The sequence below is a fragment of the Pelobates fuscus genome, chromosome 2 (genome assembly GCF_036172605.1).
Source record: "Pelobates fuscus isolate aPelFus1 chromosome 2, aPelFus1.pri, whole genome shotgun sequence".
Taxonomy (NCBI): domain Eukaryota; kingdom Metazoa; phylum Chordata; class Amphibia; order Anura; family Pelobatidae; genus Pelobates; species Pelobates fuscus.
Window position 1 is genome coordinate 184,295,955 of NC_086318.1, and position 27,398 is coordinate 184,323,352.

Below are 27,398 nucleotides of genomic sequence, written 5' to 3' on the forward strand. Positions count from 1 at the left end.
GGTTATAAAGTGTATATTAAGCTAATCACATTTGACTGTGGATTTAAAAATAGGTTTTGTAAGGTTGTGTGATGGACTGTCAGCTCTACCTCCCAACAACGTGTTCAGTTGTTCTAACGTTTTTTGTTTTTTTTAAATAAATGTATAAGGGCTCCTTTTTTGTACTTGCCTTCCTTCCTGACGGATGGTAAATGTTACTTGCTCATATTCCTTCAATATTCTACATTAAACATTAAGCTCGTTTGAGCAGGGTCCTCAGCAACCTATTGTTCCTATAACATTTTGTCTCATTTATTGTTTAAATTCCCCCTTTTATTATATTTTAAAGCACTGCAGAATAAGTTGGCGCTATATCAATACCAATAATAATAATAATAATAATAATAATAGGTAAAACCTCAAAACTGCATTCTAGCAACTGGGAGCGGAGAGGGAAAAAGGGCTCTGAGCACACTGGGCATATTGCATTGTGAGTTTTAATGTTCAGTATAGACCAGATGTATTAGATAACTGCACATTATGCAAAAGCAAAATACATTATTTTTATATTGTGGTTGTATATTTGGAAAAATACATTTCCCCCCAAAAAGTAATATTATTATGATTTTTCTACTAGCTCTGCACCCCATGTTTCCAATATATAATATGCCATTGTATTATTATTTTTTTTAATGAAAATAACTTGGCAGTGAAGAAGTTAGAACACATTGTGCTCATATTATGTTATAATTTTCATTGATCATTTCTTCTTTGCTGCTTTTATTTTTATGCAAAAGTTCACATATATATCTATATCATATTCAATATCAAGAACAGAGAACATGTTACATAAAAAGGCTAAAATAATAATGAAATTGGGATATAAGTAAGAAAATATTAGAAAAAAAGAAAATTGGAAGAGAATAAATTGGTAAATGTAATGGGGGAGTGGCATTAAGGTTGAAAATCCATAATTGAGCCAATTTACTCCTGGATCTGTACAGTCACTGCATACGTCTGGAGGATATTAGTAATTTTTTTTTACTTTCAGTTTTACATCAGACAATTGCTTCTCAAAGTCCCCCTGGGTAACTGCTATGAGATTCCTCTTCTAAACTATGAACAAACGATACTACACTCAAAAAGTTTAGAAATATATGGATACATTCTTTTTTATTTATTTTTTGCTGCTTTGGAAAATTCAAAAGTGTACACAGCGTAATATGTATGTACTAATGAAGGTATACTTATAGAAATAAAATATTACATAAATATACACCAAAAAAAAACAACTTTTTAAAAACAAACCCATTTTTTCTGGCACTAGAGAATATTGCAGTGCCCCCTCCCTCCTGCCCCTCATCCCATGTTGCTGGACACTAACCTGAATCCAGCACCCTCGGCGCTTGGTCAGGCTCTGCCCACGCTCCTCCCTCATTGCCATCCGCCATCGGGGGAGACCTAATGCGAATGCAGCATCGTTAAGGGTTAAATGTGATGGGAGTTGGCACCCAGACCACTCCAATGGGCAGAAGTGGTCTGGGTGCCTGGAGTGTCCCTTTAACTTGCCCAGAACTTTAACCCGATGCGCGTCAGTACAGTTAGTGTAGTGGGTAGCCTACAGATTGGGGATGATGCTGCAGCTCACAAGGATTTTATAGATACAGCCACCACTCTATGGTTTTATTATACCTCAATTTATTTGTTTTCTCTTTTTTCCTATGAGTCAACTATTTGGTTGTGGGGGGTACAGGTAGGGTTTAGAATTTTTTAAGGGGTGCCTTCGAAGGCACATTAGGGAACTATTTGTAGCTATCTTAATGTAGTGGTTTTGGTGCTTAGATACTTTTCCTTTCCTTTACTATTTTTTTCCCAAGGAATAACAATGTCCACATTTGTCACTAGAGGCACTACCTTCTGAAGACTTTTAATTTTTTTAAATTTTAATTTTTAGCGTCATGATGCATAGCTACTGGGTTCAATACTAAGGTAAGTAATTTAAGGTGTAGCACACAAATTGTCACTCATGCTATGAGAAGCAGATATAATCATGTCTGATGATCACACAGAATGTGAATCAGCCATAGAGAGAAGACTGTCTTGGTTTTTAGAATACAGGTAAGTTTAACTGCTTTTTGTTAAACCATTTCTTGTTTATTTATTTTATATTAACCCCTTAAGGACCAAACGTCTGGAATAAAAGGGAATCATGACATGTCCTAGAATTAAAGGGTTAATTGTATTTACCGTAAAACATAAAATCTTTTCTTTAAAAATATTATCAATGCATGTTTTAGAAATCGCCTGGTTGTATCAATCACTATCTTTCTCTATCTGTCCAGCGTTTCTAGAGATTCGCAGTGAAATCAAAGTAGAATTATAAAAAGTTACCATTTTAATTTAAAGGAAAACTGTCACATTTCTTATTATCATTTAAACTAATATATTACCTGTACTGCAGCCTTAGTGTGTATTATTTTATAGTGCATACAGATAAGTAAATGTTTCCAGGCTTATACTTGCCCTATGGTGGTGGCCATATTTAAAACCCCTTGGTCAGAAACACAACTTATCCGACCAAAAACCACACTGTTCACCAAGAACCAGTGATTCATGAACCTTAAAATCATGAACAATACAGGATATCTCAAAAATGCATTCTGGGTCCGTTTTAAAGCCATAAATTGTGCATTGTCTTCGTAAGTGGATCCTCTGACCAAAGATAAATAAAGATGGCTGCTCCCATGGAGCAATGGTAAACCAGGAGATGTCATGGTTAAAGGACCACTAAAGTCACATAGGCCACTTTATCTCAATGGGTGCGATTGTCTTGTATGTTTAACCCTGCAATGAAAACATTGTGTTTATTTTAGAAACTGCAATTTTTACATTGCATGGTTAAATAATAATAATAACAAAGTATTTAACCAGGAAAGGTACATTCACATCACTCTGGTTTTCAAGTACGTCCCTGGGATGTCCACCTTTAGTGGCTGTCAGAGGTGACCCTGCTGCAGCAGAACTTTGTCACTGACTGCAATGAATTGTGTCTGTGTTTTCCTGTAGGGACATTTGATGCGTGCAGCACTTACTCAAGTTGCTGCAGGAGGAGAAGTAAGCAGCGCTGTGGGAGGTAAGTAAATGAGGAAGTAAAAAAAAAAGGTAAGTGAAAAATGAATTTTCATTGTTTTTTATAGTGAACTGGCCGGGGGAAACCTGTATAGATAGGGACAGGGACATTGGCAATGCTTTAGTGACCTTTAACGTATATATTTTACTGCAAAATAATATAGACAAATTGTATTACTTTAAATATTTTTTTACAGTAATAATACAAATGATGACAGTTGTCATTTAAATAAAATAATGGCACAGAGATAATTGCATTTCAAATTATAAAGGGTGCTGATAGCATAGAAATCCCATGATGGAGATGACTACTTTGTAAATTGCTCAGGTAAGAAATTCTCAGCAATTTCTGTATTTGTGCAGTGGATCAACTTAATTCTTTAATTTGAAACAAGCAGTTGGTGAACAAAGGCATGCAAATATCTGGACATACTAAAATAATTTAAAGAAGAAACCCTTGTTATCTGTGAGGGAAAGGTTAGTATTAGAATGGTCTCCATTTATTAGGTTGAGGTATATATTTCATATTTACGTAGGCTGAAAAGAGACTTGTGTCCATCAAGTTCAGCCTTCCTCACATTTGTTTTTTTGCTGTTGATCCACAAGAAGGCAAAAAACCCAGTTTGAAGCACTTTCAATTTTGCAACAAACTAGGAAAAAGATTCCCTATTGACCCCAGAATGGCAGTCAGATTTATCCTTGGATCAGGCAGCTATTACCCTACATTGAAATATTATATCCTTGAATATTCTGTTTTTGCAAGTGGGCATCTAGTTGCTGTTCAAACATCTGTACGGTCTCTAAAACCACTTCAATATCCATATTGTTGCACAGTCTGTTGCTCTACATAATTAATTTTCTGCACTTCAGAGTGTAATGGTGTTATGGAGACAGGCACTGAGGCTAGTGGTGTTGTGGAGAGAGGCACTGAGGCTAGTGGTGTTGTGGAGAGAGGAACCGAGGCTAGTGGTGTTGTGGAGAGAGGAACTGAGGCTAGTGGTGTTGTGGAGAGAGGCTTGGAGACTGTGGTGAGGCTTAATAGAAAGCAGTTGTTGTTGGGGGATTCCATCATAAGAGGTGTGGAGATGGACAATGGTGGTCTTGTAAGGTGTCTTCCCGGAGCTACTGCTCACAGTGACAGGAGACGTATCTGTAATATTGTTAAGCGAGCAAAGCAGGAAGGGGAATTGGTAGTACGTGTCCATCTAGGGACAAATGACTTGGCTTGCAATGAGGTTTCAGAGGTTAAGGAAGTTTTTAGTGTTTTTGCCAATGATATACGGCAGGTTGCCTCCACACTGTCATTCTCTGAAGTTCTGCCTGTGCATAACACTCAGAACGACAGGTGGATGCGTATTAGGGACTTTAACTTGTGGCTTGGTGAATGGTGTCGGGAGCAAGGATTTGGCTTTATTTCTCATGGTAGCTCTGTTTGGAATGGAAATAAACTGTACAAAAAAGATGTTTTGCATCTTTCTCAAAAGGGAACAAACGTTTTGCTAGGATGTATTTAAACTGGAGGGGGGGGGCAAAAGGGTGATAAAACATCAATCCAATTGTCCCCCAAAACAAGGACAGAAGGTGCCTGTAGCAAGTGTGTTAAAAAATGATAAGCTTAGAGTCATGTCTACAAATGCTCGCAGTTTAGGGAATAAGATCCATGAACTTGTGGCAATAATGGCAACTTATAGTGTAGATTTAGTCGCTGTTACTGAGACATGGTATAATGAGAAAAATGACTGGGACATAGCAATACCAGGGTACTCTTTATATAGAAAAGATAGGGAAGCCAGGAAAAGGGGAGTAGTGGCCCTGTATGTGAAGGATAACATAAAATCTAGCCTAATAAAAGTTAGTGAGGTGAACATAGAGTCCGTTTGGGCTACGTTAGAATTTGGCAATCACACAGTAATTCGTGTAGGTGTGATTTATAGGCCCCCAGGACAAATTGAAGAGTTAGATAATCTACTAGTTGATGGAATAGCTAAAATGACAATGAAGGGGGAAGTTATCATCATGGGTGACTTTAATCTTCCTGATGTGAATTGGAAAACAAAAATAGCTGCTTGTGCCAGGAGCACACATATTCTAAACTCCCTACTGGGATTGTCTCTAAAACAAGTCGTTGAGGGGCCAACTCGTAAAGAGGACATACTAGATTTAGTGTTAACAAATAGAGATTTGGTATCCGATATTACCTGTAGGTGAAAGTTTAGGATCCAGTGATCATCAGTCAGTGTGGTTTATTATAAGAACAGTGACTGAGTCACACCACACAAAAACAAAAGTTTTAGACTTTAGAAAAACAGACTTTTCTAAAATTAGAATATGTGTAAAGGAGTCATTATCAGACTGGAGCAATTTAAATGGAGTCCAAGAGAAATGGGATTATTTAAAAGTTGCACTACTGAAGGCAACAGAAAATTGCATTAGGCTTGTCAGTAAAAGCAAAAAATTCAAAAACCACTGTGGTACTCCGCAGATGTGGCCAAAATAGTAAAAAACAAAAAGTTAGCATTTAGTAATTATGAAAAAAAACAGAGTGAGGAAGACAGAATGATCTATAAGATTAGGCAGAAAGAGGCTAAGCAAGTTATAAGAGCTTCCAAATCACACACAGAAGAGAAAATAGCACAGTCAGTAGAAAAAGGGGACAAAACTTTTTTTAGATACATAAATGAGAAAAGAAAAGTAAAACAAGGATTAGTTAGATTAAAAACAAAAGAAGGAAGGTATGTAGAAGAGGAAGGTCTAGCTGATTGCCTCAATTAATATTTTTGTTCGGTATTTACAGATGAAAATGAAGGACCACAGTTATAGAAAAAGGATAAATGATTTATTACACGTGAGTTTACAGAGAAAGAAGTTCTATTTCAACTGTCAAAAGTAAAGACAAATAAGTCAATGGGTCCTGATGGAATACACCCAAAGCTATTTAAAGAGCTTAGTGGTGTACTAGCAAAACCATTAACAGATTTATTTAACCAATCATTGATAACAGGAGTAGTCCCAGAAGATTGGAAGTTGGCGAATGTTGTGCCCATTCACAAGAAAGGTAATAGGGAGGAGTCTGGCAACTATAGGCCAGTAAGCCTTACTTCAGAAGAGGGGAAAGTGATGGAACCCATGTTAAAGGATAGGATTGTTGAACATCTAAAAACACATGGATTTCAAGATCAGAGACAACATGGGTTTACTTCAGGGAGATCATGCCAAACTAATCTTATTGATTTTTTGATTGGGTAACTAAAATTATAGATCAGGGTGGTGCAGTAGACATTGCTTACCTAGATTTCAGTAAGGCTTTTGACACTGTTGCACATAGAAGGCTTATCAATAAACTGCAATCCTTAAGTTTGGATTCCAATATTGTTGAATGAAGGCAGTGGCTGAGTGACAGGCAACAGAGGGTTGTAGTCAATGGAGTATATTCGAAGCTTGGGCTCGTCACCAGTGGGGTACCTCAGGGATCTGTACCTGGACCCATTCTCTTTAATATTTTTATTAGTGATATTACAGAAGGTCTTGATGGTGATACTTGCTGATGATACTAAGATATGTAACAGGGTTGATGTTCCAGGAGGGATAAGCCAAAATGGCTAATGATTTAGGTAAACTAGAAAAATGGTCAGAGTTGTGGCAACTGACATTTAATGTGGATAAGTGCAAGATAATGCATCTTGGACGTAAAATCCCAAGGGCAGAGTACAGAATATTTGATAGAGTCCTAACCTCAACATCTGAGGAAAGGGATTTAGGGGTGATTATTTCTGATGACTTTAAGGTAGGCAGGAAATGCTAGCAGAATGCTTGGTTGTATAGGGAGAGGTATTAGCAGTAGAAAGAGGGAAGTGCTCATGCCATTGTACAGAACACTGGTGAGACCTCACTTGGAGTATTGTACGCAGTACTGGAGACCGTATCTTCAGAAGGATATTGATACCTTAGAGAGAGTTCTGAGAAGGGCTACTAAACTGGATTGCAGGATAAAACTTACACGGAAAGGTTAAAGGAACTTAACATGCATAGCTTGGAGGAAAGACGAGACAGGGGGGATATGATAGAAACCAATATGCATGGTGTCCTTTGCAGTTAATGAAATTAAGGTTGTATAATTAAGTCTACATCGCCTGTCCCTCCATTCTGCAGAACCACCAATATTAACCTGTTCTATTTTACTGCCACCAGCTATCTCAGTTATTGCTTTAACCCCTTAAGGACACATGACATGTGTGACATGTCATGATTCCCTTTTATTCCAGAAGTTTGGTCCTTAAACCACCTTCTCTTTGGTTCCCAAGTATAAATAAGCAATAGGCCTTGTGTAGTGAATGTGTTAGATTTATGAGTGCAATGTGAAATGTGTATTTGTTAAGCGTTTTTGAGTAACAGCTGACTAACCATTTCTTCACAACTGATTTCTAAACAATCCAGTCTTGTTTACATCATAGCATTCACTTCATTCTTATTTTTCGGCCGAGCTCATTTTTCCTTTACACCTATATTACAGATGGATTATAGATGCTGGCATAGCATTCTCCCTGCTAATCCACCTCTGTGTCTTATTTGAAGTTTATTCACTAAATTCCAAACTGCAGCCAATCACTATCGGGGTGCCAAAATTCAGGCCTAAATTGCTGATTTAGAGGTGCCATTTGGATTGCAATGTGCTACAATTTATTACCTTTCCTCTCTATTTTTCTCCCTCTACCTCCTTTATCTGCTTATTCTTAACTGGGTTCTTGGCTCGCAAAATCAGACCACTCTTTACTTTTTATCTGCAATGAACACTTGTTTCATCTAAATTAGCTCTCAAGGACAAGGACAAAATGTCTGCCACAGTTTATCACATCTCCCACAAGATTTGCGATCCGTGGCTCAAACATTATGATAATTTATTTTAAATTATATGCTGATAATCTATTTCAAATTTATTTTAAAATATGCAAAGACCTCCAAAAGTAGCAGATCTGCTGTAAGAAGCATTTCTGTTAAATGTGTAAATTAGCAGTTTAGTTTGTTAAAATTGTTTGTAATTCACCTGAATTGCAGCCTACAGAAGTCCACAAATTGCAGTGAATGATCTACCACAAATTCCCTCTTTAATAAGTAATGCTCATGGTGAATTATCTGATGTCTGGAATATAAACCTTTGTTCTTTGATTTCTGGAACATCAGGTGCACATGTGAATAGTTTCATGTATGTTCATCAATAAGAAAGAGCAATCCATAAAGTCACTTCGATAGGTTTAAAATGTTTCCATATTTGGATTACACATACTCTTTTAATCACTGGCAAACCTTACAGAGGCTCTCGAGAAACAGAACGAAAAAAACAGACACAGAGGGATGTCCTGTCCTTGTACCAAAAATAGAATGATACAACACGAGATTTCTGTAGAAACCTATGCAGGGCAACCGTGTTTATCTTATAGACTTGTTATAGTCACAGAATGAAGCACAGAGCTCAAAGGCGATTTATTACATGACATGGACAGAAAAATTATCAGGTTTTTAGATGATGGGCGGTGAATTGGGACTGCTTAATGTAATAGTAATGCTTACTGAAAACATACAGTTCCTTGAAATTCACACATGCATTCACACATGCATGCAATAGCTATCTAGCATGTTTTTATAACGTCTATTGCAACAGGTCTCTGTTTTATAGCAAATGTGGCTAACATTTATTTTTGTGACCTACTAGAATAAAAAAAAGATATATATTTTTAATGAATATAATTGGCCCAAAGTCATTTTAAGCTGCTTCAAGTTGGTCAATGCTAAAGTGATTTACTATTCTAATAATAGGGCGTCGAAAACCTTGCTATAGAAGCATAGATGCCTTGAACATTATGTTCTTTATATGGATTGGTTCTTTATTGATCAAACTTATATAACAAGGAGAAAACAAATCTGCCCATAGGGTAATACAAGTACATACAGTCATTTGAATGATACAATAATAAAAAAATTTTGTCATCTACTCAAGCTCTTTTCCCAATAAAAAATAAATAAATCACTGTTAAAAGTCAGTATCTATTTGAAATGAAACAGACCATATTTTATTTTTGTAAAGAAAGAATAAAGTGTAGAACAAAACTGCATAATATTTTATTTTATTTTTAGAGATGTAGATCCAAGTGAAACATTGGATCATCTTAAATATACATTATACGTGAGCAGGAAAATAATATGGTGGTAATATAGAATCTGAAATTTAAGATTGAAACTATATCATAGAACAGTGATGGCGAACCTTTTTGAGTCCGAGTGCCCAACGCAATACATACCAACTAATTTTTGCTCAAAGTGCCAACACAGCAATTAAGCCTGAACACACAGACAGACTGCTGAGTACACACAGGCCGCTGAATACATACACACAGTGTGCTGAATACACACACACAAACAAACATACATACACACAGACTGCTGAATACACGCACAGAGACTTCTGAATACACACACTGCTGAATACACATACATACTGCTGAATACACACACACAGAATACTGAGTACACACGCATACTGCTGAATAAACACACATATTCTGCTGAATACACACACACAGTCTATTGAATACACACACAGAGACTGCTGAATACATACAGACTGCTGAATACACACACACACACACACACAAACTGCATTGAGGGGTGCAGTGTATGTGTTTGTGTACGGGTGCGGAGTGTGTGTGTCTGAGGGGTGCTGTGTGTGAGGAGTGCTGTGAGTGGGGGGGGGTTCTGTGTGTGTGTGTGTGTGTGTGTGTGTGGAGGGGTGCTGTGTGTGGAGGAGGAGGGGTGCTTCGTGTGGGGGGAAGGTTCTGCATTTGAGGGGGGTGCTGCAGGTAGCAAATATGTTTTTTTTTGTTTTGTTTTTTATAATCCTGACCTATACATTATTAAAATCTTTACCCCCTCCCACCCCCCCGTCTTCTTACCTTTGGTGAAGGAGGGGTGGACACAGCCAGCCCTGGTGGTCTGGTGGTGGTAAGTTCTTTGTAGGTTCTGGCTGCATCTCTCTTGTCCTTCTGCACGCAGAGTGCTCTGTGGAACTTTGCCATGGTAACGCACGGCAACGCTCCACACAACCTGCTACAGGTCCTCCCAATATTAAAGCAGAGTAGGCGCCTGCCATTTTGGGCAAGCAGGTGCCTACTTTGCATTGCTGCCAACCGGCACCAGCATCCCCCCCCCGCGACCTATGGCCGCGTGCCCACAGAGAGGGCTCAGCATACCACCTGTAGCATGCGTGCCATAGGTTTGCCATCACTGTCATAGAAGCAATTGTTCATCAATGGAACCTAAAATGTATTATTATATTTATATACTAAAAAACTAATTGTTGCTATTTGACTTCTTTTTATGAAGTACATTTTAGAAATTCTAGCATACAATTTATAAAATATAAAACATCACAATAGGCAGCTATATGAACTGTAACAAAATAAAACAGTACAAAAACACAACGCAGAACTTCTAAAAGGGCTACCAGCTAAAGCCTTATAAAGAGACGGTGCCCCAAACAAGGTTCACTCATCTCACCCACACAGGGCACTCACTACCTTTATAGATAGTTTCAACAGAGTGACGAGCGCGGAATCCAGACTGAAGCAGGTCAAGCAGAGAGTTGGATTCGAGGAAGTCTGTCAATCTCGCATACACAACTCTCTCAAGGATTTTTGTATCTGTGTGTCATTCTGTTTGTGTGTGTGTACCTGAATGTGTTTCATTGTATGTATCTGTGTGTCATCTTGTGTATCTGCATGTGTTTCAGTGTGTGTATATGTGTATCTGTGTATCTGTATGTGTGCTAGTGTGGGTGTATCTGCATATCGTCAGTGTGTGTCTGTATGTGTGTATCTGTGTGTGTCTGTGTATCTATCTGTATGTCTGTATATGCATCTGTATGTATGTCAGTGTTTGTATCTGTGTGTCAGTCTGTGTATATGTGTGTCAATCTCTGTGTCTGTATATCTGAATGTGTCATTCTGTTTATCAATGTGTCATCATATGTGTCTGTGTATCTGCATGTGCGTCAGTGTGTCTGTGTACCTATATGTGTATTTAATGCGTGTATTTCCATGTGCATGTGTGTATATCTGTATATGTTTTAGTGTGTGTCTGTGTACTTGCATGGGTGTCAGTGTGTCAATCTATATGTCTGTGTATCTTTTACTAAACTTTTACAACAGTACATAAAAACACATAACACTACATACAAATTGATCCCTACATTCACACACACATTCTCCATAGAAACACAGCACACTTACATTCAAACACACAAACATGCTCAGTGATAAATACAACCTTGCAAGGATGGGCAAATGGTAGATCGCCAGCTGGCAAAGCATTGCGAGATCCTTGCGAGAGGGGGGAGGCCTAAAAAATTCTTGCATCAGGGCCCGATTTTCTCTCCTATCACCACTGGTCCTACCACACGGATTTGACAGATGGAGACTGCTTGAATTACAATGTATAACACACAACAATTTGATTCCCTTGACTAATTACTATTAATCGCAACCAGTGTGTTGTATGCATGCCACAAGCACTATCTCATCTTGTGGTCATTTATAAACATCTTCTGGTAGAACCCAGATCCACTGGGAAACATCCTGGTTAGCAGTCCAGGCCTTGGGAACATTGAGATTGCGGGCCACCAGGCTATACACAAACCCACACAGTGCTGGGACCTGAGATTTTACCCTGCACAATTTCTATCTGGTGTGTCACTCCTGCAGTACCGTGCCAACAGAAATCCCAAAGCACCTGCTGCTATTAGAAAAAGGCAGCATGTAGCTGCACAGTGACCCTGAAAACTATATTCTCCTTCCCCCTTGCCATACCCTCCATGGACACCTGGTGTACCCCATGAATGTACTTATTCTCCAGAATGGAAACTTCATCAGCCACCTAGTTTCTTCATACAAACAGATCAATGTTTAAAAAACAATATCTCCCATCTTCTTCTGACGGCCCTCCCTTATTAACAATGCTTTTCCAGACTCTCATGTGATTTGAAAGAATACAGTTTTTCATTCAGAGCACCATATTCATTATTTAATAATAAAATTCAGATCACTGGATAACACCCAGCCACACAAAACTGTCAACCACGTATTGCCGGTGCCTTCTTATGTGCTCTGCTGGTAAGTCATTATCTTGCTGATAAATGAATCTCCACTTTGTTTGGTATTTAAAGGGTTAAAACATAAGGCTCTTAGGACCCAATGACTGAAATGGACCACTTAGCAACTAAAACATTAACTCAATCCCAGAACTCAGACACACTACTTAACATTACTAAAAGCAACTAAAGAGTAGTATCTTCTTTGAAAAGCTAGAAACATGTTCACCATATTTGAGTGCATTTTATCTGTTGACTCCAAACGTAATAATTCTACTAATGCAATATTAATGGGGGAAAAAAATAGCTATTTTCCAGTATTTAAATTTCCCGAGTGAAAATAACGACTTCTACCTTTCAGCATAGAGACAGTCTGGGAATCCAAAGCTTCTTTCATCAGATAGGATGTGGTACAGGAAACTTTCATTTAAAAAAAAAATAAAAATAATTTTTTAGATTTTATAAATCTCTCTTTTATCTTTTATGCTTATGATGAGTTGGCAAGTTTATATATATAAAACCTATGTTTTCAATATCTGTGTTGAACATTAATAATGAACTAACTAAATAAATATAAAGCCAGGCCATTACAGCACTTTCATGACAAGGGGCTAGGTAAGTCCTGTGATATCATGACAGGCCTAGCACCTCATCTGTCATGAAAGGGTAAAACTTCACTTGTAAAGTTATCATATTTAGTGGTAATTCACACGTTACATTACTTGTAATTTACCCTGTTCCAGTTACAGAATCTCTGCAGCACGTATATGTCACAGTATAAACACATTCCCAGACCATTAGAAACGTCAAGGTCTGTCACCTTTTTAGAAACGGCTCTTTAACAAAAGGAAGATTTGATTTCAACTTTGCCTTTTAAATGCTGTTATGTACAATGAGTAAAGCAGCTTTTTTTGTTCTTAAATGAAAACACTGTTGAATGCTAGTCTTGGCAAGCAACCAGGTAAAGGGACACTCCAAGTACCAAAACAACTTCATATACATGAAGTTGTTATGGTCCCAGGAGGCCCCCGGGGGCGCACTTACCTCAAGAGGTTAAATAAACATACATTTTCCAAGCCAGTTTTGTGAATGGGGAGTCACTGACTGGCTGAGATCATCAGCCGACCATTCTCAGCCAATCAGCTACTGGGCAGCACGTGGCGCTTCCTGAGTAAAGTGAAATTTCATGAGCCAGATGCAACGCCAGAGCCATTATTCCGCATGGGCGCGCTGGGCAGTTGCCCTGGCCCCACACCATTGCCCATGGGCACAGGTCGACAGGGGAGGTCCTTTGATCTCCCCTGCTGGCCCATGGAGAGCCGGCCCTGCTCAGTTGCTTTGGGCCCCCTCGGCTGGTGGGGAAATCAAAGATCTCCTTAATCAGCCCAAATGCCCTTCGCTTGTGGAGAGGGAGGGAGGAACTAGGGCAGCAGGAGAGGGAGGGAGAAAGTACCTGGGGGCCGATCGTACCTCCCGCGAGAATGTTCGTCGGAGCATTGCTGCACATTACCATGGCAACGCTCCGACCATGGTAATGTGGCTCCATGAGATGCATGCTTGTAGCTCCAAGAGATGCAGAAAGCAGTGCATGGTTGGCTACAGGTAAGAAGTCAAACCATTCTAAAACTTACATTGAGGGGAACGGGATGTAAGGGAAGTATGAATTTAGAATCAGGGGCTTGACACAAAAAGGGGGGGCACATGTTTCACACAATGGTCAGTAGTAGCTTACACAAGTTGTGTCTTATCATTCTCACACTCACAACATAGCTTATTCAGTTTACTGTCATACACAATTAATGTAAAATATTTAACTTAATGCCATTAATGTTATTTATAATAAAAAAAATAAAAAAATGATTACAAAACGGCCATGTGTGGGTATAATTCATACTTATATTTTTGTTTAATGGCAAACCGACCTATTTTCTGTTTCTGAAAAACACCTGTCATGCTAGATTTTTATACCCCCCTTCCTTTAACAGAGAAGGACCCTTACAGTCGTGACATCACACAATGACACCAACACCTGTTATAAAATATTTGCTACTTGTTTACATTACAGTCGAAGGGTAAGGGTTTCTCCACGGTAATTTATGGAATGTGACACGGCCAAACTAACTGCATTATAGGACTGCCGTAACTTGAACAATTCTTCCAACCTTTCATTGCTTTCAGTGAAGCTAACAGTATAATAGAACAATCAGAAATCACACAATGCAAAGAACTGCTAAATTATTGTACTGGATCAGTCTTTCTCCAAACCCCAGAGGAAGTGTGTCATCGAATTCATGTGAAACAAGGAAACACCCACACAATGGTACGTGGTTATTACTTTGAAATAAAATTATGTATTCCATGTTTATGACTTTTTTTTTTTAACATTTGGGTAATGACTAATACTTTAGTTTCTCAAAGCTGACTGTTTATAATAACAACTGTAGGTGGAATTTATTATACTTCACTGAATAACTTGCATTATATCGGGGGACCAGTAAGCTGTAATGTGGGAAAAGTTGGAGTTTCAAGAAGAGCACAACTTTCTTAATACATTGATGATGTTGTTTTTGAGACTCCCTTAGAGTCTGAAGATGTCATCTAAGTACCTCCATTACACAGACTCAAAGCAGTCTGTGATCTCATTAGACAGTCCCAATTAGGGAGTCCTTTACCCATGTCCATTTTGTTATCCATGGTGTCCTAAGGTCCAAGAAATATTCCCAACAAACACAGCAGGAGTATAGCTTTAAACAATAGAAAGTAGGAAAAGGATGTTGGAAGTAAATATGATATAAAGTGAAAACTTCCATTCGACCAACACCAAATTAGCTTTAGTTTTTCCTTATTCGTTTTTTTTTTGTATATACTAATAATCCTGTTTTACTTCCTGTATTATGTTAATATGTATATGGTTAAAATACATTATCATAAAACATTATTTTATATATATTTAGGATGTATTAATTTGTAAAAAAAAAAAATGTTTCTGTAACTTATGTATGAAACAAAAATGCAATAAAAATGATCTGAAAAGAAGACTATAGCAGGCATTTGTGCCCATACAAGAACACTCAAGCTGAGCTCCCCTCATGGGCAGGCCTGAGTTGGACTGACTTGCAACCTTTACAGGTGTATCTACCTACTGCAACTCACTAATGATGAAAATTGTATTACAGATTCACCATCTTTCCCCACCCCAAATTGTTCAACCCCATTGTGATCTTCTCATAGATCATTGGTCTGTATCAGTGATAGCACCCCTGTAGCACGCCACCTTTTGTGAACCACCTACCACCCCATCTTTTGTGGGCTAACTTCCAACTAGCATCACTCCTATTTAGACTAATACAAAATGGCAGCCTGCATCCACCCCCAGCTCTTACTGGAGTGTTGTTTTTATAATGGTAACAGTTAATGGGATACCAATAAAAAGTAGTTAAAAAAGATCCAAACATTTGAATAACTATTTTCACAGCATACATATATTGCACACATTTCTAGAGCTATACTTACTAGTTTTAAAAAATCAATCATACCTTTTGTATTTTTGTACAAAAAAATTGATTAATATACAAAGTAATGACAGCTGAAATGGGTCTTGCAATTAGACAGTGGCTAGCAGGACTTTGAGCCAAGGTAATTCCAGGCAATACATGTGTTGTTGTTTTTTTTAGCACTATCACTTTAAAAGTGGAAATTGTATTATTAATAGGTTAATTCTAAATATAAACAGCTGTTAATACTGAAAATGTATTCCATTACACAAGTTAAAAAACAAAAAACTTAGACAACTTTTTAATGTGATCATATGTTACTCCTTTATATGGATATACTTAGATATAATTAAATAATGGAGAAAGAAAGAAAGAAAGAAAGAAGGGAAGAAAGGAAGAAAGAAAAAGAAAGAAACTACAAATTCTAGAATTAAAAAATATATATAGATCACCTGTTAAAGGCAATTTTAAGCTATAAGAAATGTTAGATATGCTGTCCTACCTGATAGCTGTGTACAGGACCAGTGAATATATCCGATGTCACTCAGTGGATTTTCCCTTTTAGTCTTTAAAAGCCAGAGATTGTTAACTCACTGTAACTGTATAAAGCTCAGCAGCCCAATGGAAACACTGAACACTGACAAAGCACACACAATGCGTACACTACAACAGAGCAGGGCTCTCAGGCTGCTGAGACTGTGCAGCCAGACTAGTGTCAGAGATTGCAGCCTCTTCCCATAGATCAGGCAGACAAGTAGGAGGTCATACAGGCTCCTTCCTACCCACAGCTTGGGATACAAGCATTTTTTTTCTTCTTCTTGAAACAGTTACTAGGTGCTGTTGGTGTTTGCTGTAAGGCTGAGATAATGTTTCCTCTTTTTTTTTGGTCTGGCCAGGCAGGGTTAAGGCAGATTCTTTGTTGAGAAGTTTGTGCTGTGCTATATTTAACTGATGTTCTCAAGCAGACTAGCTTGTCAACAGCTGACAGTTCCAGAGCATTCTTGTTCTGTTGTAAAATAGCTATCAGAAGATGACACTCCCAAGTGCATATACTGGCCTGCTGCAGTGATTATGGAAATCTGCATGATTAACCCAAGATCTGCCAGTATAGGTGATTTTACCAGCTTACTCTTCTTTTTATGTTCCAACATATTCCATGTTACAGAGCTTATAACAATGATTGGCAAGCAGCTAGGGTGGATGTGCCCAGTTGCAGAATAAATAAGAGTGAATTTCTATATTTGATTTTATTTCTAACACCTAATGAACACATATTTGTTAGAGGAACACTCATCTAAATGAAGTTGTTATGGTTCCAGAAGGCCCCTTGGTGCTCTCAAGTTCCGCCAACGGCATCCAGTTTCTGAAACTGTGTTTCATACTTTTTTTATGAATGGTGAGCTATTGATTGGATTAGCCCAGCCTCTAGCCGCGCTCCCTGCTTAGAGGCACTCCGTGCTTCCTGGTACTGAGTTCCAAAAGCCATATGCCGATGGGTGGCCTGCAGATCTGGCGCTGGAGGCTAAACCGTTCATAAATGTTTTTATCCCCCTTAAGGTAAGAAAGCACCAGGGGGTTTCCTGGCAGAAGTTGTTATAGTGACTGAAGTTTCTTTTAAATACATTTGTTATGCAAACTTTGTTAAGTAAACAAAGTAAAACACATTTGTTATAATTTGTTAAGTACACAAACTCTTTTTTTCGTAATTACTTCCACACGGTTTTAAAACAAATATAGGAATTATTAACAAAATTGAATTGTGGGTGTGGAGCACACTGGTAATAAAGTTTCAGTGCAAACTTAAACTAGCCGAAATGGCAAAATTAGATTTTTGAACATTGATATTTTTGCCTAAATTTAGACTATATCTATAACACTGCACTTGTAGTAGTCAATTTATTACATCCCAGTGTGGTTTGTGTCTAGTTTTGAAAGATATTTACGCCAAGGTATTTACTAGCTTGTTTCCCTGCTGCTATGCCATAAAAAAAAAGACTTCCAACTGGAAGCTCTTTGATTGGAAACCATAGTCATGGTTTAAAGGTGATTTAAATAAAACACACACCTTGCATATATATATACACACAAAGTGGAATCTCGGAACCCGAACTGACCCGTTCTCGAACAATTCGGAAGTCAAACAAAATTTTTAAGTAAAAAATGTCTCAGAACACGAACGATCTTCGGTACTTAAACATACAACAAAGAGCCATAAGTAAAAATTGCTCAGTACGCGAACGATCTTCCGTACCCGAACATACAACAAAGAGCCAAATGTCTCGACATGAAAACGATCTTCGGTACCCGAACATACAACAAAGTGTCATGTCTCATTTTCAAGTCAGATAATTATTATAAATAATTGTAATAATGGACAACAGTAAATTTTTAGCAAGTTGAAAGGCAGGAACCACTCAAATAAATGTAAGGTGCTTATTATTAGCATGATCTCTGCATTTTTAAATGCATACATATAAATTTAAAATGCTGTAATTTTGGGGATCTGGAACGGATTAATCGATTTTACATTAATTCTTTTGGCAAATGTTGATTCGGTTCTCGAACACTTCGAGACTCGAACAGCCTTCAGGAACTGATTAAGTTCGAGTTCTGAGGTTCCACTGTATATACAAACAAGTAAATAAAAGAAATTAATGTGCACTTTATGAAACAAAAACAAAGTGCATGTATTTTTGCAGCAGTGCATTGTACACCTAAACAAAAGTGCATGTCCTTAGATACAATAACATTGTATTACATACTATTAGTGAAATAAGTGCAAACAAATGAATACAAAAGTGATTCTGTGCAAAAATACTGTAAACTGCAACTTACTTTACTTACACTCAAATATCTATTGTAGTAAGTAAGACAATGATGGTAGACTCGGACTCCAAATCGGTATTCATATAAAATGAAAGAAAGAAAAACACATATAGAGCAGTACTGTAAAGTGAAAGAATATACTTTAAAATACAGGACACACTCACAGGTATAGAGCAGTGAAGTCTGCTCTGAACGATAGTTGCTCCAATATGTGACCTGGTGTAGACTTTGTAATTGAAACACTTTGTTTCTAATAATAATAATAATAATAATAATAAAAAACAAAGCAGGCCTGGGGAAACCATTTATGCAAAAACTATAAAGATTTGAGCATGTATACATAATACAATATTAAAAAGCAATAAAATATTTAAAAATGTGAAAAAAAAAATAAAACATTTTAGGAACTCTTGAAGTACCATAACCAGTAACGTACACTGTAGTGGTTGAACGCTCACAACCATTGAGCTAAGGCCTGCACACCTGGGTTTTGCAGTTTCTGGGGATACAAGAGAAGGGGACCGCAAAAAGGTAGTCAAACCATTTGCAAACGTACACTGGGAGGGTGCCAGGACAAACCTAGAACCATAAAGACTGCAGGGCGCTGTACTGGTTATGGTTCTCTGCATCGTTTAAAACAGCAAAGTAAGAAAATAGAATATGGCACAGATTATTAGAATGCAGTCAGGGCCGGCCTTAGGCATTTAGACGCCCTGTGCGAAAAATCTTCACAGCGCCCCCCCCCCCATCATCCATGTATGCTGTAATGTTTGTGTTGTCTGTGTATGTGATAGTAGGTGTGATGACTGTGTGTGATATGTATGCTATGTGTGATATTTGTAATGGGTGTATTAACAGTGTGTGATATGCGTGTATTGGTTGTATGTGACACACACACACACACACACACACAGAGTCAGACGGCCATACACAAACACAGGAAGACATCCACACACACACACACACACACACACAGGTAGACAGTCATACACACACACACAGACACACAAAGGCAGACAGTCTCACACACACACACAGACACACATAGGCAGACAGTCAGTCATACACACAGACACAGACAGTAATACACACACACAAAGACAGTCATACACACAGACACACACAGGCAGACAGCCATACACACAGAGGCAGACAGCCATACACACAGAGGCAGTCATACACACAGAAGCAGTCATACACACAGAAGCAGTCATACACACAATCACACACACAGAGGCAGACAGTAATACACACAGACACACACACAGAGGCAGACAGTAATACACACAGACACACAGTGGCAGACAGTCATACACACACACACAGACACACACATGCAGGTAGTCATACACACAGACACACAGAGGCAGACAGTCATACACACAGAGGCAGACAGTCATACACACAGAGGCAGACAGTCATACACACAGACACACAGTGGCAGACAGTCATACACACACACAGACACACACAGGCAGAATGCAGTCATAAAAAAACATAAAGCGACAATACTACATAATAATAGAGAGGTCATTAAAGACCAACTGGCACAGGTTAGTAGAGGCCGGGGGCACTTGCTGTCAGAGAGTTGTGAGAGAACAGATAACATCATTAATCACCCTTGCCTAAAGTTAATTTGTAACAGATTAAGCAATGACATGGGTTGTGCAGTGTAAAAAACAGGATGGAAAGGTCATTTCAATGCTGTACAATGTGATCTCATCCTGGGAGAAGTTGGGCAGAAATACATGGCTGATGGCATCACCACTGGAACAACTTTACTATGTAATATTTATACATTAAGAGCATTACTAGATTATTACATCTGTACATTTGGGATGTATTATTCTTAAAGCAGAACAGGCACATTTGATTCTTGCACAACCTTGTAGCTAACTGTTAGCAATGAATTGTGCTATTTTTTTTTAAATTCATACTTGTGGTTTTATATTTCATTGTGTTGTGGACTGTCCTAGGACATCCAGTGCACACAATAAAAAATAACTTAACCTTTAGAGTTAACGTAACCCTCACAGTGCCAAACTTGTCGGCACAAGCATGTGAAAAGCACTATGAAAGAATGCCTTAGCAATTGTGCACGGATACAACATTTCTGTGTATATCCCTAAGCACAAATAGTTACACGCAGAGCATCATGGGGTGATTACACCTTCCTGGGTATGGGAGCAATAATTCTGCTGTTGGATCAAAGTCACCATGGCCAATCTGAGATCAAATACCAAATCAATCAAAAAACAAACTCTGGGGCCCTCTCTAATTCCACCAGTTGCTTTACTTATATGGGTGATGGTGGCCACGAAACGTACCCATGAATTAATTGTCAACTATCAGTTTTTTGTTGCGAACAATGACATCCTGAAACTGATTGCAACTGTAGCACAGATAAGAAATTATACCAAGTCAGTTTCCTCTCTCGTGCCTTAAGAGCAACTTTAAACATCCTTTAATTAAACATTTTCTTAGTAAACATGTCAAGCAACTTTCCAAAACTATTGTTCCTTAAATTTGTTTTCAGCTTTTAATTAGGACATAACATAACATGAGGTCTGTTTTATTATGCTTGATAATTTTACCCAGGCATCATATTGGTTGAATAATAGCTATCAACTGTATAGATTGTCAAATAAAATAAAATATTTGCCCAGCATCTGTTTTAAGCCTAGCTGCATTAGTTTGCTGTATTTGCTTGTGTTGCCCATTATCTCCTGTAATCTCTCCTGGAATGCTTTGATTTCACCACAGATCAAAAAGCATGATAGCAGAGGAGAAGATGCACAGAGGACTTTTATGTGTTACACAGAGTGCAATCATCTTCATATTAAATAAGACTGCACAAATCTAATTTTTAAATGGGACACAATGAATGAATTTAGTGATTGGGAAAGAATCTCAAGATCTGACTGTAACGGATGCCCTATTCGTTGGATTATAATTTTGTTGCTGTTCTGAACATTTTGTTGCAATATCCTTCACCCAACCCGGCATACGAATTAAAACGAACAAACTGTACCCAATTTGTTCGTATACCGAACATTTTACCAAACATTCGACCACCCAAGTCAGTCGTGTGCGGTCAATTGACTTATTTGACACTATGTAAAACCGCAACTCCAACATTCTAAGTGGTTCACTGGGGGGCCGTCGATTAGTATACACGAACACGTGGTGGCCATCTTGTTTTGTCGAACGCGTCCAGCGGGATTTGGTCGTCGAGTGTCTGGAACTATTTTCGGACACTCAATTGTCCGAACACCGCTAAGACTTCCAGGACCACTTAGATTTGTGTTAAATCATTTGGAAGAGGTGGCATTCAGTAGAAACAACATACGAATGAAGCGGCACACGACCATCACATGCACGAACGATTATGTGAAATATTTTTCAACATTTTACAATGCACGAAAGAGACCGGCCACACCAGCTGAATTCATGGAACTATTCTGGGAAGGAGCCTCGTGAGCGGCTGGGCAGAAATGAGACTTCCATCTAACTTTAAAACTCCTGAACCGATTTGCATGATTTTTTAACATGTTGTTCCCCTAGCTATGGGCTCTCAGAAAATGTATGTTTTATGGGGTTTGGATATGATTTTATGGTATTTCTGAAAATGTATATGTATACATTGTATATTTCCATTTTTTTGTTTGGAGATAATTGAGTTGATACAGTAATTAACTCAATTATCTCCCTAGCAGAGGGGAGGGATTGTGTGTAATGTATGTGAGTGACTCATTACATGGCTCTATGTTTATTGGTTGTTCACTGTTTTTTCCTGTGCCCCACAAGGTCTACCTGGGTGGCAACCTTGTTGGAAAACTTGCATAAAAGGCCAGCATGCCCCCATTAAAAATCAGTTCTGCTTAACCCTCAACATGTAGCCTTGTCTCGGGCTTGTAGGGAGCCTGCTTCACAGCTAATCACTTGCTCTTGTAAGAGCTCTACTACACCTTCGACTACCTGTTCGGCTGAGATGACATCTGGAGAATACTGCAGCACAACTCCTCTCAAGGGAAAAGGACGTCTCTAACGGCATACACCCCTCTGATACACTGGGTGGCCATTACACCGACAGATTATTTCTAAGCTGATGATTCAAGGAAAAACTATTTTTGAATCTAACAAAGATACCTTGGGTCGTTTTAGTGACAATTCTGAATCAAGACACTGGTACACCACGCCGCATGATTGAAAGCAGACCATGTATTAAATTCTTGATATATATTTCCAAAGGCCATTCCTGTACTGACACATGGTTATATTCAGGCACAAAACACTAATAACAAACACTGCTACCTATACAAATCCCTCATATGCCTAGCTCATTTCCATGTTTTATATTCCTGGTGCTGTCAGTAGTGCGTTCCTTTTTCTGTCCTGTGTTTTAGTATTTGACACGACTTGCTCTTGTTAATCCTGTTTTCTTGCACACCTTGACCTGACTTAGTTCATTGTTATTGTGAGTCTTTTTTCTTTGACCTTGACTTCTTACTAGCTACTCTTTTGCCATTTTGCTTTTCTATGGGACATTCTAAGCACCAAAACAACTTTAGCTTAATCAAGCTTGTTTGGTTTATAGATCATGTTCCTGCAGTATCACTGCTTAATTCTCTGCCGTTTAAGAGTGAAATCATTTTTTTTTATGCATCCCTAGCCCAGGCCCGGCACTACAGCTAAGCAACTAAGGCAGCCACCTAGGACACACCAACTCATTGGATGTAATATTCGGGCTCCGGATGACTGGCAAGGAGAGTGCACAGCACACCGCTCCCCCTCCTGTCACTCACTTTTTGTAACATGACCATGAGGATCTTCTGTATGCGTTACCCAGTCTGACAGGAAGTGCTTGCTAGAAGCAACGAACAGCTTCCTGCCATACTGGGAAGAGGATACAAAAAACCTCTACCCACTGTCCACTTGGCCATGCTCCACAGGGCAGGTGAGAAGGTTTGCAAGAGGTAAGAGAGGAAGACACAGAAATGGGCATTGGGAAGGGTAAAATGTCACACATAGAGGGTCTTGGGAAGGGGAGAATGACACACACAGAGGGGCTGGGGAAAGGAGTAATGACACACGCAGAGGTACAGGAGAAGGGGATATAGAGGCACTCAGAAGGCCTGGGTAGGGGACAATGACACACACATAGGGGCTGGTGTAGGGGACAATGACACATAGAGGGGCTGGGGAAGGGAACAAAGACACTCAGATCAGTTGGGGACAGTGACACATAAGGGCACTGGTGGAGAGAAGTAGACACGCAAAGGCACTGGGGGTATAGACACAAAAACAGGCACTGGGGAGAAATAAACAAAAAGCAGCTGGGGTGGAAGAGACACACAGAAGGACTGAGTAAGGCGACAAAGAAACACACAAAGAGGTTGGGGAGAAATATGTACACAAAACTGGTCATTTTAATTTTGGGGGAGATGCAAGTAGCTGGTCATGTTTAGGGCGCAAAATAGTCTAGCACCGACCCTGCCCCAGCCAACCATCCCTGGCTGTGACTTACACAGGCTTGTTATGCACCTCATTTACTGTCCATGATACAGTTAATATGTTTGCACCCCAACTATGAATTGTTTACAGTCTAGGTCAGATGGGAAGTCATATGACAAAGGGAAGTGATGCCGTTTCCTCATAAATCTGCAGGAGCCATTTTAGTTCAGAAGTACAGTTATTTAACCTTTGCTTTCTGGAATACATATGCCTAAAAGTTTATGAATTGTTTGCAAAAGACTGTTATGTCATATCGTATATCATATATCAAATGCTTAAGTTGAATAATTAAATTTTTGTATGTGTTTCCTAAGTTTGTCATGCAAAGTCTTTGTGTCTTTGTCTGAAACACGTTTCATTGCATGTATTTAGAAATATATATACAGTTGCAAGAAAAAGTATGTGAACCCTTTGGAATGATATGGATTTCTGCACAAATTGGTCATAAAATGTGATCTGATCATCATCTAAGTCACAACAATAGACAATCACAGTCTGCTTAAACTAATAACACACAAAGAATGAAATGTTGCCATGTTTTTATTAAACACACCATGTAAACATTCACAGTGCAGGTGGAAAAAGTATGTGAACCCTTGGATTTAATAACTGGTTAAACCTCCTTTGGCAGCAATAACTTCAACCAAACAGTTCCTGTAGTTGCAGATCAGACGTGCAAAACAATCAGGAGTAATTCTTGACCATTCCTCTTTACAGAACTGTTTCAGTTCAGCAATATTCTTGGGATGTCTGGTGTGAATCGCTTTCTTGAGGTCATGCCACAGCATCTCAATCGGGTTGAGGTCAGGACTCTGACTGGGCCACTTCAGAAGGCGTATTTTCTTCTGTTTAAGCCATTCTGTTGTTGATTTACTTCTATGCTTTGGGTTATTGTCCTGTTGCAACACCCATCCTCTGTTGAGCTTCAGCTGGTAGACAGATGGCCTTAAGTTCTCCTGCAAAATGTCTTGATAAACTTGGGAATTATTTTTTCCTTTGATGATAGTAATCCGTCTAGGCCCTGACGCAGCAAAGCAGCCCCAAACCATGATGCCCCCACCACCATGCTTCACAGTTGGGATGAGTTTTTGATGTTGGTGTGCTGTGCCTCTTTTTCGCCACACATAGTGTTGTGTGTTTCTTCCAAACAACTCAACTTTGGTTTCATCTGTCCACAGAATATTTTGCCAGTACTGCTGTGGAACATCCAGGTGCTCTTGTGCAAACTGTAAACGTGCAGCAATGTTTTGTTTGGACAGCAGTTGCTTTCTCTGTGGTATATCCTCCCATGAAATCCATTCTTGTTTAGTGTTTTACGTATTGTAGATTCGCTAACAGGGATGTTAGCATTTGCCAGTGACTCTTGTAAGTCTTTAGCTGACACTCTAGGATTCTTCTTCACCTCATTGAGCAGTCTGCGCTGTGCTCTTGCAGTCATCTTTACGGGACGGCCACTCCTAGGGAGAGTAGCAGCAGTGCTGAACTTTTTCCATTTATAGACAATTTGTCTTACCGTGGACTGATGAACAGCAAGGCTTTTGGAGATACTTTTATAACCCTTTCCAGCTTTATGCAAGTCAACAATTCTTAATCGTAGGTCTTCTGAGAGCTCTTTTGTGCGAGGCATCATTCACATCAGGCAATGCTTCTTGTGAAAAGCAAACCCAGAACTGGTGTGTGTTTTTTATAGGGCAGGGCAGCTGTAACCAACACCTCCAATCTCTTCTCATTGATTGGACTCCAGTTGGCTGACATCTCACTCCAATTAGCTCTTGGAGATGTCATTAGTCTAGGGGTTCACATACTTGTTCCACCTGCACTGTGAATGTTTACATGGTGTGTTCAATAAAAACATGGCAACATTTTATTCTTTGTGTGTTATTAGTTTAAGCAGACTGTGATTGTCTATTGTTGTGACTTAGATAATGATCAGATCACATTTTATGACCAATTTGTGCAGAAATCCATATCATTCCAAAGGGTTCACATACTTTTTCTTGCAACTGTATGTATATTGTAATGTCAGTTTTGTTTTATTTATATTGCAGTTTTTAAAAGCTAACCACAGGAATAAATCCAGTCTTGGTTAATACACACATCTTCTTATATCTGCTTGTTATCTAGCTATAGGGTAGTAAGGCCAGCATAGTTCCTGAAAAAGTCTAAAAGATTTTAGCTTCCCTATTGCACATTGTGATTTTTTTATTGTTTGCTAGCGCCTGCAGGAGTGTTCTGTGTGTATTTTACATTTAATTAACAGAGTAGGACATACAAACTTCCAAAGTAAACACACTGTGTTGTATGATCGGATTGAAAATTAAATATTTTTTTTCATTGAGACTGTTTGAGTCACAGTCAGTGACTCATAATATCTCAATGAAAAAAAGGACTCTATAAACAGAAACAAACATAGTTCAGCACCTAAATGGCTGAAGATTGAGTGGATTTAGATCTATTCACCAGTTGCTCCATTAAGCTAAATTTGTGATGGTGTTTAGTGTGTCCCGTAAATTCAGCCATGAATTTAAGGGGACACACCATGACCAGTAATGACCAGTAATACGCATCTATCCTGTTATTGTATATTCTGCTAGCATAGTCTATAGATTCAAGTCCTGTGTGTTAACAAAAAGTATTTGCTGTTTATACACTTCTATAAGTGCATTCTAAAAAGAACCAGCAAAGAGTATTTTTAAAATTTAGTAAATCTTGAAGTAAAAATTATTAGGGTACCGTAAATGGAAAGTAAAAAGTAAAGTGCATTCCTATTTTTTTCTTTTCACAAAATATATATTGCACTGATTTGTTCAGGCCCAGGTTTGTAAAAACTGTAGATTGCACTGTATCCCATAAGATACACACAATCTAAAAAATAAATATTTGATGCACTATGGTTTTATTTTTCCCAAAGGTTTACTTGCACAAAATAAGATTGTGAATGATGGCCTAATAATTTAAGACTGACTGCAAGCTGGAAAACAGTGTTCTAAACTTGACTTACTGATGATTGTAGGCAGAGATGAGAAAAAGGTAAAGATAGATCCAGTGGAGAAGAAACTGTGAGGACAATAGCAAGGGCAGAAAATCCCACTAATTGTCACACAAAAATTAGTATAAAATAGGAGCTTAGAGGGTGATAGATAACAGAAGGGAGTTTTCTGAGATGTACATGGTATGCAGCGGTGAGCATGGAGAAAATTTAAGGCATTGGCTATACTTCAAGTGTTAGCTGCAATCCAATAATAGTTTCACTCCCAGCAATAGCTGCACTTTTTACACTAGCTATACTTTCAACAAATAGGTATACAGGTGGCGCTCAT

The 27,398-nt window shown here is 38.5% G+C and overlaps 1 protein-coding gene across 3 annotated transcripts in view; it reads right to left on the reverse strand.

Moving 5' to 3' along the window:
* Positions 1 to 27,398, reverse strand: part of FILIP1 (filamin A interacting protein 1) — a 240,284-nt gene that overhangs the window by 169,946 nt on the left and 42,940 nt on the right. The window contains exon 1 of one of the 3 annotated variants that reach the window (XM_063443001.1): positions 16,241 to 16,735. The exons of the other annotated variants lie outside the window; for them this stretch is intronic. The gene's annotated coding sequence lies outside the window, so the exon portion shown is untranslated. Of the gene's footprint in view, positions 1 to 16,240; positions 16,736 to 27,398 lie in introns of those variants that run through there. 3 annotated transcript variants of the gene reach the window in all.